Source organism: Protopterus annectens, chromosome 5.part1 (genome assembly GCF_019279795.1).
Source record: "Protopterus annectens isolate FY-2018-M chromosome 5.part1, PAN1.0, whole genome shotgun sequence".
NCBI lineage: Eukaryota > Metazoa > Chordata > Ceratodontiformes > Protopteridae > Protopterus > Protopterus annectens.
Window position 1 is genome coordinate 474,495,753 of NC_056736.1, and position 13,993 is coordinate 474,509,745.

The following is a 13,993-nucleotide window of genomic DNA, read 5'->3' on the forward strand; positions in this document are numbered from 1 at the left end:
ATTTTTTCCTTCCTAGATTTAGTTAAGCAGTTGTACAACATCTTCTCCTTTGATAGCAGCATAGCTTAAATTGTTTTACCATTTGCCCCATTCTCATGAAGATAGCTAACCCTTGTCAAATTAAGAAACTGACTTTCTTGCTTCAGGAATAGAGAATAACTCCTGAGTTGGTGTTAGGAAAAATAATAGTATTCCTTTACCATCAACATTTTCTCAAATATTTCATTAATAACTATGTCAATCCTGGGTATGACACATCTATGGTAAAGAGGAATGGAGTCTGATTATCATCTCAATGGAATAAGTTTAAAGCATTTTCATAGTGGTGAGATTGAAACCCATGCCACCAGCAAGACCAGAGCCTAAATCCAGCAGTTTTGACCACTTATCCATGGCAGTTACTAGATAGATGATACAGTTGTCTCTTGGATGAGGAAGAGGACTGATGAGATACAGCTTGCTCAGCTCCCCTGGGGTAGGATTGGAACAAGCATCCCTCAGTTTTTGATTTGTGATCCAAAGTTAAGACCAGAAATGTGTTGGAGACATCTGTTTACAAGGGTGCTGGAATGTTTGGGAGTAATGTTCATGGAAGTGGGTTTATAAAGCCCTTGTATCACTTTATTGCATGCTCACCCCTTTGACATTGTTAGGCATGTACATGGAAGCGTATGGCTAAATAAAATACCATACGATTCCTGCCTGGATGACATCCATGCCATAATCATGCCCTTGCCCATTATGGGGAAAGAATAAATGCATAAAACTGTCATCTAGCATTGTGTTATGGGTCGGGATCGTATTCATTCTGTCAGACCTGAGTTTGCGTGATCATTATTTAGGAGTCCAAATACACAAGCACCTTTAGGTTTTAACATGAATCAGGCATATTAGCTTTACCAGTGTTCTAGCTTTTATGAACATATCTTGTTGTTTACTTGGGATACAAACAAATATATTAGAGGTACTTCCTTTGCATAGTTTGTCCTACTGACCATGTATTCCTTCATAAATGGTCATCTATATATTAGTGGATATTTATATGTAAATTGTAATTGTTAGATAAAACGACAAAGGTGTTGTTGGTTCTCACAAGTTCAAGCTCTTTCCATCCGTGTAATACCTGTCAGCAAAAAGCATTAAACTGATATCCAAGGGAAACCCTTCGCACAGATATTTATGTAGAATTATCTAAGGCAAGATAACAGCATAAGGGATGCACAGTAGGAAGTATAATTAAATCAGAAAATAACCAGCTGGCATCCTAAAAATCAATTAAAATAATAGAAAAGGAAACAAAAACTAGTTATCATAACAGTAAGTCCCTCTTCTGGCAACTACAATTAAATTAGTACAGCACAGGAGAAAAAAGTCAATATAATACCTCTATCAATTGAATAAAATAACCTATCAAGAGCAGTTGTTCAATGTCTTAGTGACAATTGCATTATAAAAAAAGGTTTAATTAGAAAAAAAATCTGAAAGCTAAATGTTGTCTTATGTTCTGCAGTGTTGGCATGTGTTTATAAAATATTTTAACAATCAGAATTTTAATATGTCTTAATTCTTTCACAACAGAAATGTGGAGATACTTTTCTAGCCTTTATATGTACAGTCTCACTTATCACTTAAAACTGTATAGACTTCTGTAACACTAACATATGACATTACTATAATAACTATATGGTTCAGTGTTTTGAATACATATTCAGAGATTCTTATTTATATATGTTAATATGAATGCATATATACATGTATGCATGTATGTATGCAAGTATTTATGTTTTGGCAAAGATTATGCAGTTGGGATGCAGCCATTTTAACTGAATGTGTGGGGAGAAAACTTCCAAAACCTTTTTATAACAAAAATAATAATAATAATGTGTTTAAATTCTTGTGATAACACATAAGGCACATGTAGAAATATGACTGTGGTACTTCAATACTAAATAAAGCATATAAAGAGCTACTTAAAAAGTGGTAATAATGCAGTTCATTCCATGTACACTGCTGCTGTGCATTTCCCTGGGTAAATATCTAAACCAAAATGTAAAAAGGTCACACAGACAAACAAATTAGTAAAAACTACAAGAAAATCCTAACTAGAGTTTTCACTGTGTGATAGCTTATAATAGATGCCCATGGGATATATATGCAATGGCCCCTTAAGAACATCAGCTGTTTCAGCTACATGGCTTCTGAATAGCCTTTACTTTTTTTTAAAGTGTTTGTGGATAGGTTCAGGCCAATAAAGCCAAACAATATTAGCTGGAGGAATGCAGGCCTTCTCATGACCTTATTAACACAGAAATGTGCACTATTTTCTATACTTGAAAAACACAGGGTCTTTACACCCAAATGATGTCTATAACTATTAAGGTATCTGCAAAACATCCCAGCTAACACCCAATCCAAAAATTAAAAGGATCACACAGACAAACCAATTAGTAAAAACTACAAGAAAAAAAAATAGCCAAGCTAGAGTTTTCACTGTGATACCTTAAGCCTCCTATAATAGAGGCGCATAGGATATATGCAAATGACCCCTTAAGAACATTAAGGTTCAGCTATATGGCTTCTGAATATCCATGACTTTTTGCATTTTTCTTTTAAGTCTTTTTGGCCAATAAAGCCAAACACTACTAGAAGTAGACATGAATGTTTTGGCCTTCTTATAACCTCCTCAGCATAACATAAATGGACTGTTTGGCTATACTTTAGAAACACAGAGTCTTTACACCCAACTAATGGCCATAACCATTAAGGCGTCTGCAAAATATCCCAGCTAACATCCAAACCAAAAAGTAAAAGGTGTCTGCAAAATATCCCAACTAACAACTATACCAAAAAGTAAAGGTCACACAGACAAACTAATTAGTAAAAACTACAAGGAAAATGTAGCCAAGCTAGAGTTTTCACCTTAAACCTCCTGTAATAGAGGCCCATAGGATATATGCAAATGACTCGTTAAGGTATTTCAGCTATATGGCTACTGAATGTCCATGACTTTTTATTTTTTTATTTTTAAATCTTTATGGACAAATTCATGCCAACAAAGCAAATTTGACTAGCTGTGGGCATGGATGTTTGGACACTCAGAATCCATATAACTGAAACACTTGATGTCCTTAAGGTGTCATTTACATATATCATATGTACTTCTATTACAGGAGATCTAAGGTATCATACAGTAAAAACTCTAGCTTGGCTAGGTCTTTTGTGTAGTTTTTACTGACTGGTTTGACTGTGTGACCTTTACTTTTTGGTATAGTTGTTAATTGGCACATTTTGCAGACACCTTAATGGTTATGGACATCATCTGGGTTTAAAGACCCTGTGTTTCTATAGTATAGCCAAACAGTCTTTTTCTGCTGTGCTGATGAGATTATAGGAAGGCTGAAATGTGCATGTCCATATCTGGTGGTATTTGTCTTTGTTGGCTTGAATCTGTCCATAAAGACTTAAAAAGTAAAAAGAAATGATGGGAATTCAGAAGTCATACAGCTGGAATACTTGATGTCTTTAAGGGGTCAGTTGCATATATTCTGTGGGCCTCAGTTACCAGAGATTTAAGGTTTCATACAATAAATCCTTTAGCTTTACTAGTTTTTTTTGTAGTTTTTACATATTGGTTTGTCTGCATGACCTTTACTTTTTGGTATACCACAGAGGGAGTATCGGAGAGAGGGAGTCTCCTAGATTTGCAAGATAAAGTGATTTTATATGGAATAATCATTTGCACTCTGATTCATATTAATAATAAGGGGGATCCAAAAGTCCTGAGTTATAATCCTAAGCAAAAGTGCAGGATGAAGTTCAAAAATAATTATAGCATAGGAACATACATTAACATAAAACAAGACAGAGGGGATCCAATCCCCTCTCTTATTGTCATTGTTTGTTACAGTTTTCCTATCTAGCCCTTAATTTTAATCTCATTCCAGCTGATCTAAATATTGCAACCAAGTGTACCTTTTTGGTAAGATTTGTCTGCCTTTGTTTTATAGTTTTATAACTTTTTTCTTCATCCCTTTAGTTTGCTAAGAAGATGTTTACCTCCTGTGTAGTGGGTGACTCCCTGATTTTCCAGTGACAAGCTTTTGTGTTTTTAATCAGTACAATTAAAGACAAGAAACAGTGCACATGTTTAATACATTCTTGCATGCCTGTAAGACTAAAAAGTAAACCACAGCTGAACTTTCTACATGTTTAACAAATGCTTCATCAACCACCTGCTGTAAGTCCCCTTTAAATACTTCTAACTTTGAACAAATACAGAATGTATATAACTAGTCCGGAGTTTGTCCAGTACCACATCTCTAACATATAGATTTTACTTCAGGAAATATTTTCTCTAGCCTTGGTTTCATATTAAAGTTACCATGTGAAAATTTTCTGGCAAGCAAAAAGAGTCTATGTGCTTTTGTCAGTAATTGTTTTTACATCAAAGTGATTTGGGGTCCCTCACTCCATTGAAATTTGAATCTTGAATATTTTTTTTTACCCAGTTTTTAAAATCTTAATTACTAGCTCTTTTAAAATGACAGGTACTTTGCATGACTTGGATATCAGACTCCTCTCCAATACTTTCTCTTCTCTTCTTGCTATAATCCATTAATATATTTCAAACCTAGGGTCTACAATTGTACTCTTCAACTTGACTAAAGAAAATTGAACAACTGGGTTGCATCTCCTGAGGTTGCTGAAAAATGCACAGAGTTTTTTTGTGTAGATAATATATAGTCACCTCATTCATTTTGAACAATGGCATTAGTACAACTTGTGAATTTTTCCTTCTCCAGAAAGGAGACTACCTTTGCAAATCATGCATTGTACCTTTCATTAGTAAGAACTGTTTAAACAGTTGTTTCAATTTGTTAATGGCAAAGAACTTTCACAGCACTGATCTAATGACTTTTAATACATGCAGTCTGCCAGGTCTGCAGTTACTATAAAAGTGTCTGCAATCAGTTTGTGGTATCAATTATTTACTCTCACAAATAATTGTTTCCATATTGTTTGATATGGCAACACTGAAAACCTGCCAAAATTAGAAAAAAGATCACCATCAAATATATGGAAATGTCTTGAACCTGCAACCATTCCTGACTCTGAAGCAATAAAAACATCTTCTTATGAACCTCTCAAATTAATGTTGCTTTTCCCACAGTGCTATCTGTTTTATGAACAGAGAAAAGTGTTCATAGTCCTCTTTTATCTAATGCTTAAAACTGTTGGACACTTCCGGCTACTGAATTATCAGTATTTACAGTGTTGCTAGTTACTACCATCTTAGAAGATGCAGATGAGTCTTGGAAAAACAATTTTTAAGCAATAGGCAGTTCCAGCAGAATAATTCTGAGCCACTCTCAGTAGAACCAACAAAACAAACAGGTGGCTCAGAAACAACAAGAAGGGTCACTTTATTAAAATAAATATATAAAAAGTACACGCTTTTCCACAAAGTACTTCCTCAGGTATTAAAAGAGTACAATAGCTGATTTACTTACTATATAGCTGAGAACATCGCCCAAACACCTGAAGTCATTGGTCAGTTTTGTCACATAGCTTAAAATCAATTAAAAATCAAAGAAAATTAATGTTTTGCTTAAAACTATCATAAGTACTTAACCTAATGGATATTTTTCTTTATTTACACATCATAATAAATAATAATCATAATCATAAAGCTAAAACTGTTCTCTGTTGCATACCGCCTTCTCAGGGGCGATCTCTGTCTAACGTACAGAGCCATGTGCAACCCAGAATTGTTGAACATGCTCCATCTTAGCAAAACCAAATCTACTCAAGCTACATGCTCTAGGGATATAAACCTCAACACACCAATGAATAGAACATGCTGGAGGGATAGATTCCCTTTGCAGAGACTTCCCTTACTATGGAACAGGGTCCCGAGCTACATAAGACAGAGCCCCTCACTATCAGTCTTCAAGAGGAACCTTGATGAGTGGATGGGTAACAGAAAGTTCACACCAGGGATGACACCAACAGCACTACCTGATAGGGGCCAAGGGTACTAGCTGCTAGTACAAGGGTCTAGGGAACTACTAAAGAGGAGGTGAATACTGCACAACGTGGCTGGGCTAATATATGCCTTCTGGCAGATAGCCCAGTACCAACCTATGAACCTATAATTCCATGAAACACAGCCATATTATTTAACCAAACTATTAAAAGGTAATAGTAGATAATGGATAACTAACAATCGTGAATTGATTCAATTTTACAAGAAGATCAATATTGCAAAAAAATTGCCAAAAGTCATTCAATAGATTAAATTTTAAATTGCTTTATATTGCATTATGCAATGTATTACTGTATCAATGAAGTATGTGGATATATCATCAGCATCGGCACAGTTTTTTCAGTTGTGAAATACAACAGTCATCAGCAATTGCACGAGCAAGAGACATTGCATTTTAGTATCCTCTAATGAAAAGTCTGAAATATTATTCCCTTTTTCCAGAAGCCATTGCCTTTTAGTATCCTCAAGTGAAAATTCTAAAATATTATTACCTGTATCCAGGAGCCACTGCCTTTTAGTATACACTAGTAAATACCCTTAGATATTAGAGTGTTCACTATGGAACACTCTGGTATTATTCCCTGCATCCAGGAGCCATTGCCTTTTAGTATCCACTAGTGAACACTCTAATATATATTCCCTACACCCATGAGATATTGCTTTTTAGTATATACTATATCCACTAGTGAATATTCTAAGATATTATTCCTTGATTTCTAGAGCCATTACTTTTTAGTATCCACTAGTAAATACTGTAAGATATTGGAGTGTTTACTAATGAACATACTAAGATATTGTTCCCTGTATTCAGGAGCCATTGCCTTTTAGTATCCATTAGTGAACACCCTGGCCTTTCCAGTTGTTGTAGGTGCCTCATTTGGTATGTACCTCACTAGACACCTACAACAACTGGAAAGGCCACAAAAATGCTTCACTAAGAGGATCTTAGGCCTTAGACAAATGCCCTGTATGGACAGAGTAAAAAAAAAATCCAGCTATACTCTGTCTCTTATCGCATACTTAGAGGCAATCTCTGCTTGACCTACAAAGCCATGTCTGACCCAGAGCTGCTAGATATGCTACATCAAAAGAAATCCCAATCCCTTCATGCCACATGCTTCAGGGACCTAAACCTCATTACCACAATAAACAGAACATGGTGGAGGGACAGGTTTCTAACCCAGAGACTCCCATACTCAGGAACAAACTTCCCATTCACATAAAGCAGAGCACTTCACTGGCCCTCTTTAAGAGAAACCACAAAACAAATGGAGCCAGCACATATGTGAGAGGAAAAAAGACTTTAATAAAAGTCAGCAGTCCACAGATCTGGTTTCGGCTAAAAGCCTTTTTCAGTGCATAAAACAGACTTCAATAAACAGCCCCATATTTATGGGGCAGTAACGGTATAATCAACCAATCAAAAAAGTTTTTTTTTATAAATGTTCATTTAAGCCAGGTGGAAATAAACCACCCAGTCTCACAATCCAAGCCTTTTCTTTTTATTTAATATATTATGCCAACCAACTTTGCAATTTTTATTTCCTAAAACTCTGTCAATGATAATAAAATGAAATTGAGCAGATGGGTGTTTGATTGTGTGTTGATGAGGTCAAGCAGTTTGATAGGAAAGAATAGTTGAAGTATAATAACAAACGTACTTCTAATTAATCTATCAGATTTATAACTAGCTATGGACATAATACCTTCAGTTTCCTTGATTTGGTACAACATTGGGACATTTTGCTTGCTGATGAACGTTTGAATGAACTTTTAGTTGCCAAATGTCGTTTTACCTTTAGAAAAGGTAAAGCACTAGGTGGTCACTTTAATCATTACAAATGTAAAGTGCCATTTTTTGATATCTTTCAAAGCACATTAGATGGTAGTAAAGTTGTTGGATGTCATCAATGTGGTCATTGTTAATTTTGTAAACATATATTCCAAACTAAAGAATTTACCACAAAACTTACATCCCGATTGTTTCACATCAACATATTTGGAAATTGTAGCACAGATTGAGTAATTTATTTGATTGTGTGTACTTGTTCAGCTTTTTATACAGGCCAAACTTCTAGATCTATCAGGCTTCGTATGTCTGAACATTTTAGTAATATAAGGAATAAATGCCCTAAAAATGCATTATTCAAACACACAATCAAACACCCATCTGCTCAATTTCATTTTATTATCATTGACAGAGTTTTAGGAAATAAAAATTGCAAAGTTGGTTGGCATAATATATTAAATAAAAAAGAAAAGGCATGGATTGTGAGACTGGATGGTCTGGCTTAAATGAACATTTATAAAAAACTTTTCTGATTGGTTGATTGTATCATTACTGCCCCATAAATATGGGGCTGTTTATTGCAGTCTGTGTTATGCATTGAAAAAGGCTTTTAGCCGAAACCAGTCTGTGGACTGATGAGTTTTATTAAAGTCTTTTCTTCCTCTCACACATGCGCTGGCTCCATTTGTTTTGTGGTTGCATTTGAGTTTTGAGCCTGTGCACTTGCCATATTTACGAAGGCTTGGTTTGTGCTTCCTCTTTAAGAGAAATCTTGATGAGTGGATGGGCAATAGGAAGTTCATCCCGGGGATGACTTCAGTGGCCTTGCTTGATTGGGCGCTGGGAACTAACTTTGAGTGGGATGATGCCAGGGAATCCTCTTGGGCTAGGCTTATATAGGCTCCAGGGTCATTAGCATAGTACACACCTATAAACCTATGAACCTAAGATATAATTCTCTGCATCTAGAATTTTATAAACTCAAATTGAAGCATGCTCTTCCTATTTGCAACCCTAGTTGTCCCATGTACTTTTTCCCTAAATGATACCACCATGGGGCAAGAATAATATGTATATGTATATATATATATATATATATATATATATATATATATATATATATATATATATATATAGATATAGATATAGATATAGATATATATGGAGAGAGAGAGAGAGAGAAAATGGATATTTTAAAATAAACTTTATTTTCCTGATTGGACTTAGCTTTAGTGCTAGTTTTATACTATCCATACATTATGCTTTGCTATCAGATCTCAAAATATTAATGCACTTCTATTTCTGCAAATTCAAAATTATATTCAAAAATTAAATAGAAAACTGAAAAAGGGAATAAGGAGAAGCACATGTACAAATGCTCTGTATAAACATATATCAGCATATAATGAAGGGAATACTTTTCAATTTGCTGGACTGCAGGTAGTACATGGAAATATAAGAGGTAGTGGCATAGTAACATTAAGACAAGAATACAAGTGGGTTCATATTTTAAAAAAATGGACCTGGTTTAAACGGTATGAATAATATAAAAGCAACCTTGACTCCAGGGTCCAATCAGAGATTAGCTTTATTTTGAAAAATCTATTACTTATTGGTTCACTAATTGTGAAAGTTTTAAGCAGTACATACACTTTCTTTGATGTGACAAAACTGACGAATGATTTTACATGTTTGGGGGACCCACAACTATATAATGAGTGGATCAACTTTTGTTCCATTTAATAACTGAGTAAGGCTCCCTATTGAAATGTCGAGACTCAAAATGCCGAGTGTCAAAAAGCAGGGAAAAAAGACTGAAAACCCAGAGAAGAGTGAATCTCAAAAATCGCTATTCTCTTTAAAAGTTTTTTTCCAGGGGTGCAATCACCCCCTGCACCCTCCACACCCCCAAAGTTATATATACCAACTTCGAGATAGCCATTCCTCAGGGAAAAGTTAATATTCTGAGAAATGACATCTCAGACGGTATATACAGGTCCAGTCTTTCAGTCATCCAGTCTTTGCAATTCAGGCTGGCTCTAGCGGGTCCCGACATTTCAAATGATTACCGAGTAAACACTATTTTTGAAAGCTTTTGTCATTTTTATTTATTTTCTTTTAAATAAAGTAACCCTTCTTGTTGTTCCAGAGCATGCTATGATGATTGTTTTGCTGACTTTTGGATAAACCAAAGTTACTTCATTTGGTGTGCAAAAGGCAAACATTGTCCTAAGAACATGATTTTCATGGTTGCTGGGTGCAAAGACTTCTTTTGTCGTGGTGGCTGGGTTCACTATACAGACCCATGGACACCACTCTATACTCTCTGATTGCTAGCATAAAAAACTGCTGCTTCCTTGTATGTCCTATCAGGGGAATCCTGATCTACAAGTATTATTATATTTTGGCAAACATTAACTTTTGCAGACTTCCACAGACAGGTTGGCATTCTTTCCCTGATGGAAAGAGATGCAAATCAAAAATAATAGACTTTTGAGCTTGATGCCCTCCTTCTGTAGCTTAATGGTCAGGATGATGTCTCTTCCCAGTCAAATTTTCTTTTTTTATATTGTTCCATTCGACAGACATTGATCTAACCAGCTACAGGCAATCTTGACCCATAAGTCACTCCACAAACCATTGATCCTTACATCTTTGTGTGTCTGGCACAATTATTATATTTAAGAAGTTCTGTTCCATGCAGCCATGCCTGACCTCTTATGTGTCAACCCTTATCTTAGGATCACAGTTTGTATCAGAGTCTGGAAAGCCTCTGCATGTTTAATTAATGTTGAGTTCATTCAGTATGGTATTGTTGTTATAATTATTATTATTATTATTATTTACAGTATATTCTTCAAGCATTTAATTTCATTCAGGATGACCTTTAACAACATCTTTTGTTCCTCTGCAGTCTGTCAAGCACTTGCTGCCTCATGGAGCTGGGCCACTTTTCTGTTTTTATTTCCCAAATCTATTCTTAACTGCTGAGATATCTGTTCAATTGCATGTAATTTTTTTTCACTTTTTTCACACAAAGGTGACCACTGTAGCCTCAGATATTTTACATAATCATAACTGCACTTTTTCATGTGTCAGCTTCAGGATAATCCTTTATTAATTCTCTTGCAGAGAGGGAGGGGCTGGGTTCAGGCACCTCCTTCAGGAATGCCATACTGAAAACATAGGTAACATCTTTGACTACCTCATCATATGTAAGTGCAGCAGACAAACATTGTTTAGCAACTTTTTGTGGTAGGGAGAGATTAACTTGCAGCTTCAGTAAATATTTATATCTCATAAGTGCTGTCAGTATTTGATAAGACTATAGGATTGTCAGTAAATATAAGGCACTTGGTAGACTGCATCATTGATCCAAATGATAGCAAGCTAGTCAAGATGGAGGCTAGAGAGGAATGTGGTTCCATGAAGGTGGTAACTGGATAAGCAGTCATGTAATACAGTGTGTGGAAGATGAATTTAAGAAGCAGCAGAAATGTGTTAGTTTAAGCTAGATAAGGAAGCAAATGGAGCTAGAATCAAAGTAAATTCATACAATAATAAAATGTTAAATTATGTAAAATATTATTGTCCTATATTGACAAGAAAGACCACTGTAATACTTACTTAAAGCAGATGCAGTGCATAGATCATGCTGATTACCCTTCGATATTCATTAAAAAGGCAAATCAGTTAAATGCCTGTGTGACTGGAGACCTGATCTTAACAAATGGTAAGCATTACCGGCTAAAGTTGTTAAGGTCCGATCTAGCACTTGGCAGTAAAATCTGCCTGTACTGACCAGTAAAACAGAGTGGCAGAATAAAATACTTGGTTCTGCTTGTTGTCTACCAGTAGCATGTCCTGACTTCCTGTAATCAACTTAAAAGTTACCAGAATGACAGGATGTGTGTTGGCCTGTATTTTCTGATGGGCACAAAGTTTGAAAGCCTAAAAGATTGTCATTATTTAATGTCTTCAATCCTCATTAATTTGTCTGAAAACCATGGACTTTATGATGACCTGATAAAATATATGAGACAAAAATATGGTAGTTCTGTGAAAAACTGGACAGTTGTGAGGCATGGAAATGTGAATGTAAAAAGAAGAGACTGTGTTACACTGTCTTCCTGACAGCACTTGCTAAGTGCATTACACTTTGAAAGCAACACACTTAGTTTTTTTTTTTTAACTTGTAGTACATAGAGCAGATAAACTCTTCCTTACACTACAAAGAATTATGATATAGTCTCCAACCTTAACTTATTATTATATGTTCTTGACACAGATGCCAAGAGATTCACCTCTCAAACTACATGCAGTAGGTGAATTTCTTGGCATCAATATCTCAAATACATAATAATTCAGCTAGGCTCAGCAACCCAGTCATAATTATCTGCATTATGTAGACACAAATCCAAACAGACCACTCCACAAGAAGTATGAAGTACAAGTACAACTATTAAATGCCACAAGATGCAAAAAATATTCCCCAATCATGCACACACGATATTTTCAAAATATGACCTCATATAGAATATGTAAGACAGATGGTGAAAGTCACAGTTTTCTTACCTTACTGAAAGGTATAAAAAACATTGAAGAAAATAAAAACAACCTACCTCCATGTAGTAGGTATACTCAGAGTGGTAATTATTACATATAAGTGAAACAGACTACTGAATATGGTTTCTGTAGTAAAGATGAAAGTGGATATTGGTATGTCTATTGACTAGTTCTTGCCTAATACAGATATCATTTTCAAAGTATTTGCACTCAGTACCTCGGAGCACATGACAATGTTAGGCTATGCTGTTGTCCCAAATGTAAACTTGAAAATGTTCCTGCTGGAATGGAAACAATCAATCAGTGGTAAGCACTGAGGAAATGCTCCTCTCCAAAAGAATCCTGGAATTAAGGGCTTCCATCTTTTTTTCTTTTTCTTTTGCCAGGACTAGAAGGGATATCAATCCAAAATAATTCAGGGATGTACAGCAGGTCTTATAGGTCTGTCATAGTCTTTATTATGGGTTCCTGTTACCTAATCAAACTTCCAGAAGGTCAAAAACCAGATGTATGAACTTGGAAGTTTGAAAGGTGAAAATGTCGAAGCAGTGGAAGTCCAAATTCTTTCCCAGGGAAAGAATTCAGTTGGGACATTTCTGTGGCTTCGACATTTTCTCCACTGTGGTGCGAAAGTTATGGAATGGGTTAAGGTAAGTGTGCGATTGTGACGGACGTTGGGGTTAGGGTAAGGTAAGTGTGCGATAGTGACGGACTTCAGGATTAGGGTGCAGGTAAGGTAAGTGTGCAATAGTGATGGACTTTAGGGTTAGGGTGTGGGTAAGGTACGTGTGCGATAGTGACGGACCTTAGGGTTAGGGTTTGGGTTAAGGTTAGTGCATAGGTAGTTGTGTATGTAAGGTTTAGTGTAGGTTTATAAGGTTTTTGGTGTGCTTATATTGTGTGTGTGTTTTTCGGAACAGCAATTTTTTTCCCTGGGAAAAAAATTCGCTGTTCTGCTGTTTCGATGTTATTACATTTCGATCTTCCAAGTTTGAACATCTGGTGTTTGACCTTCTGGAAGTTCAATAATGTAATAGGAACCCCTTTATTATTGCCCCAGAAGTTGCAAAGATCCAGTAAAGCTTTCTCTTTCTCTCTCCCTCTCTCCTTCTCATAGAATCTCTCCCTCTCTCCTTCTCTTAGAACTACTGGCTTACATGGTCTGAGCTTAGCACAGTAGAGCACCAGACTGTGCAAAAGTTACATATTGAAACACAAAAACGTTCCTACTTAAATGGAATCAGTAAACCAGTGGTAGGCACTAAGCACCCAATTCTCTCCATGAAGGTTTAGTAATCAGTTGCTTCTACCATTTTCTTACTAGGAGTAGCAGTGCCATGAATTCAAAGCAATATGGGTGAATACAGCAGATCTAACTATTATACAGCAGATCTATTATATTTGTCTTTAGTCAGATTCCATGTCTTGTAGTGGACTCATGGTAGCTTCCTGTCTTTTCCCTGGTTATGCTTATTCTGGAGCTCAGCACAGGTAAATACATTTGATAAGCAGTTTCATCAATTTACCCAACGACTGACAGCCAGCTATGTACAGGATTGCAAAGCACTGAAGGTAATCATGTTTCTGCTTAT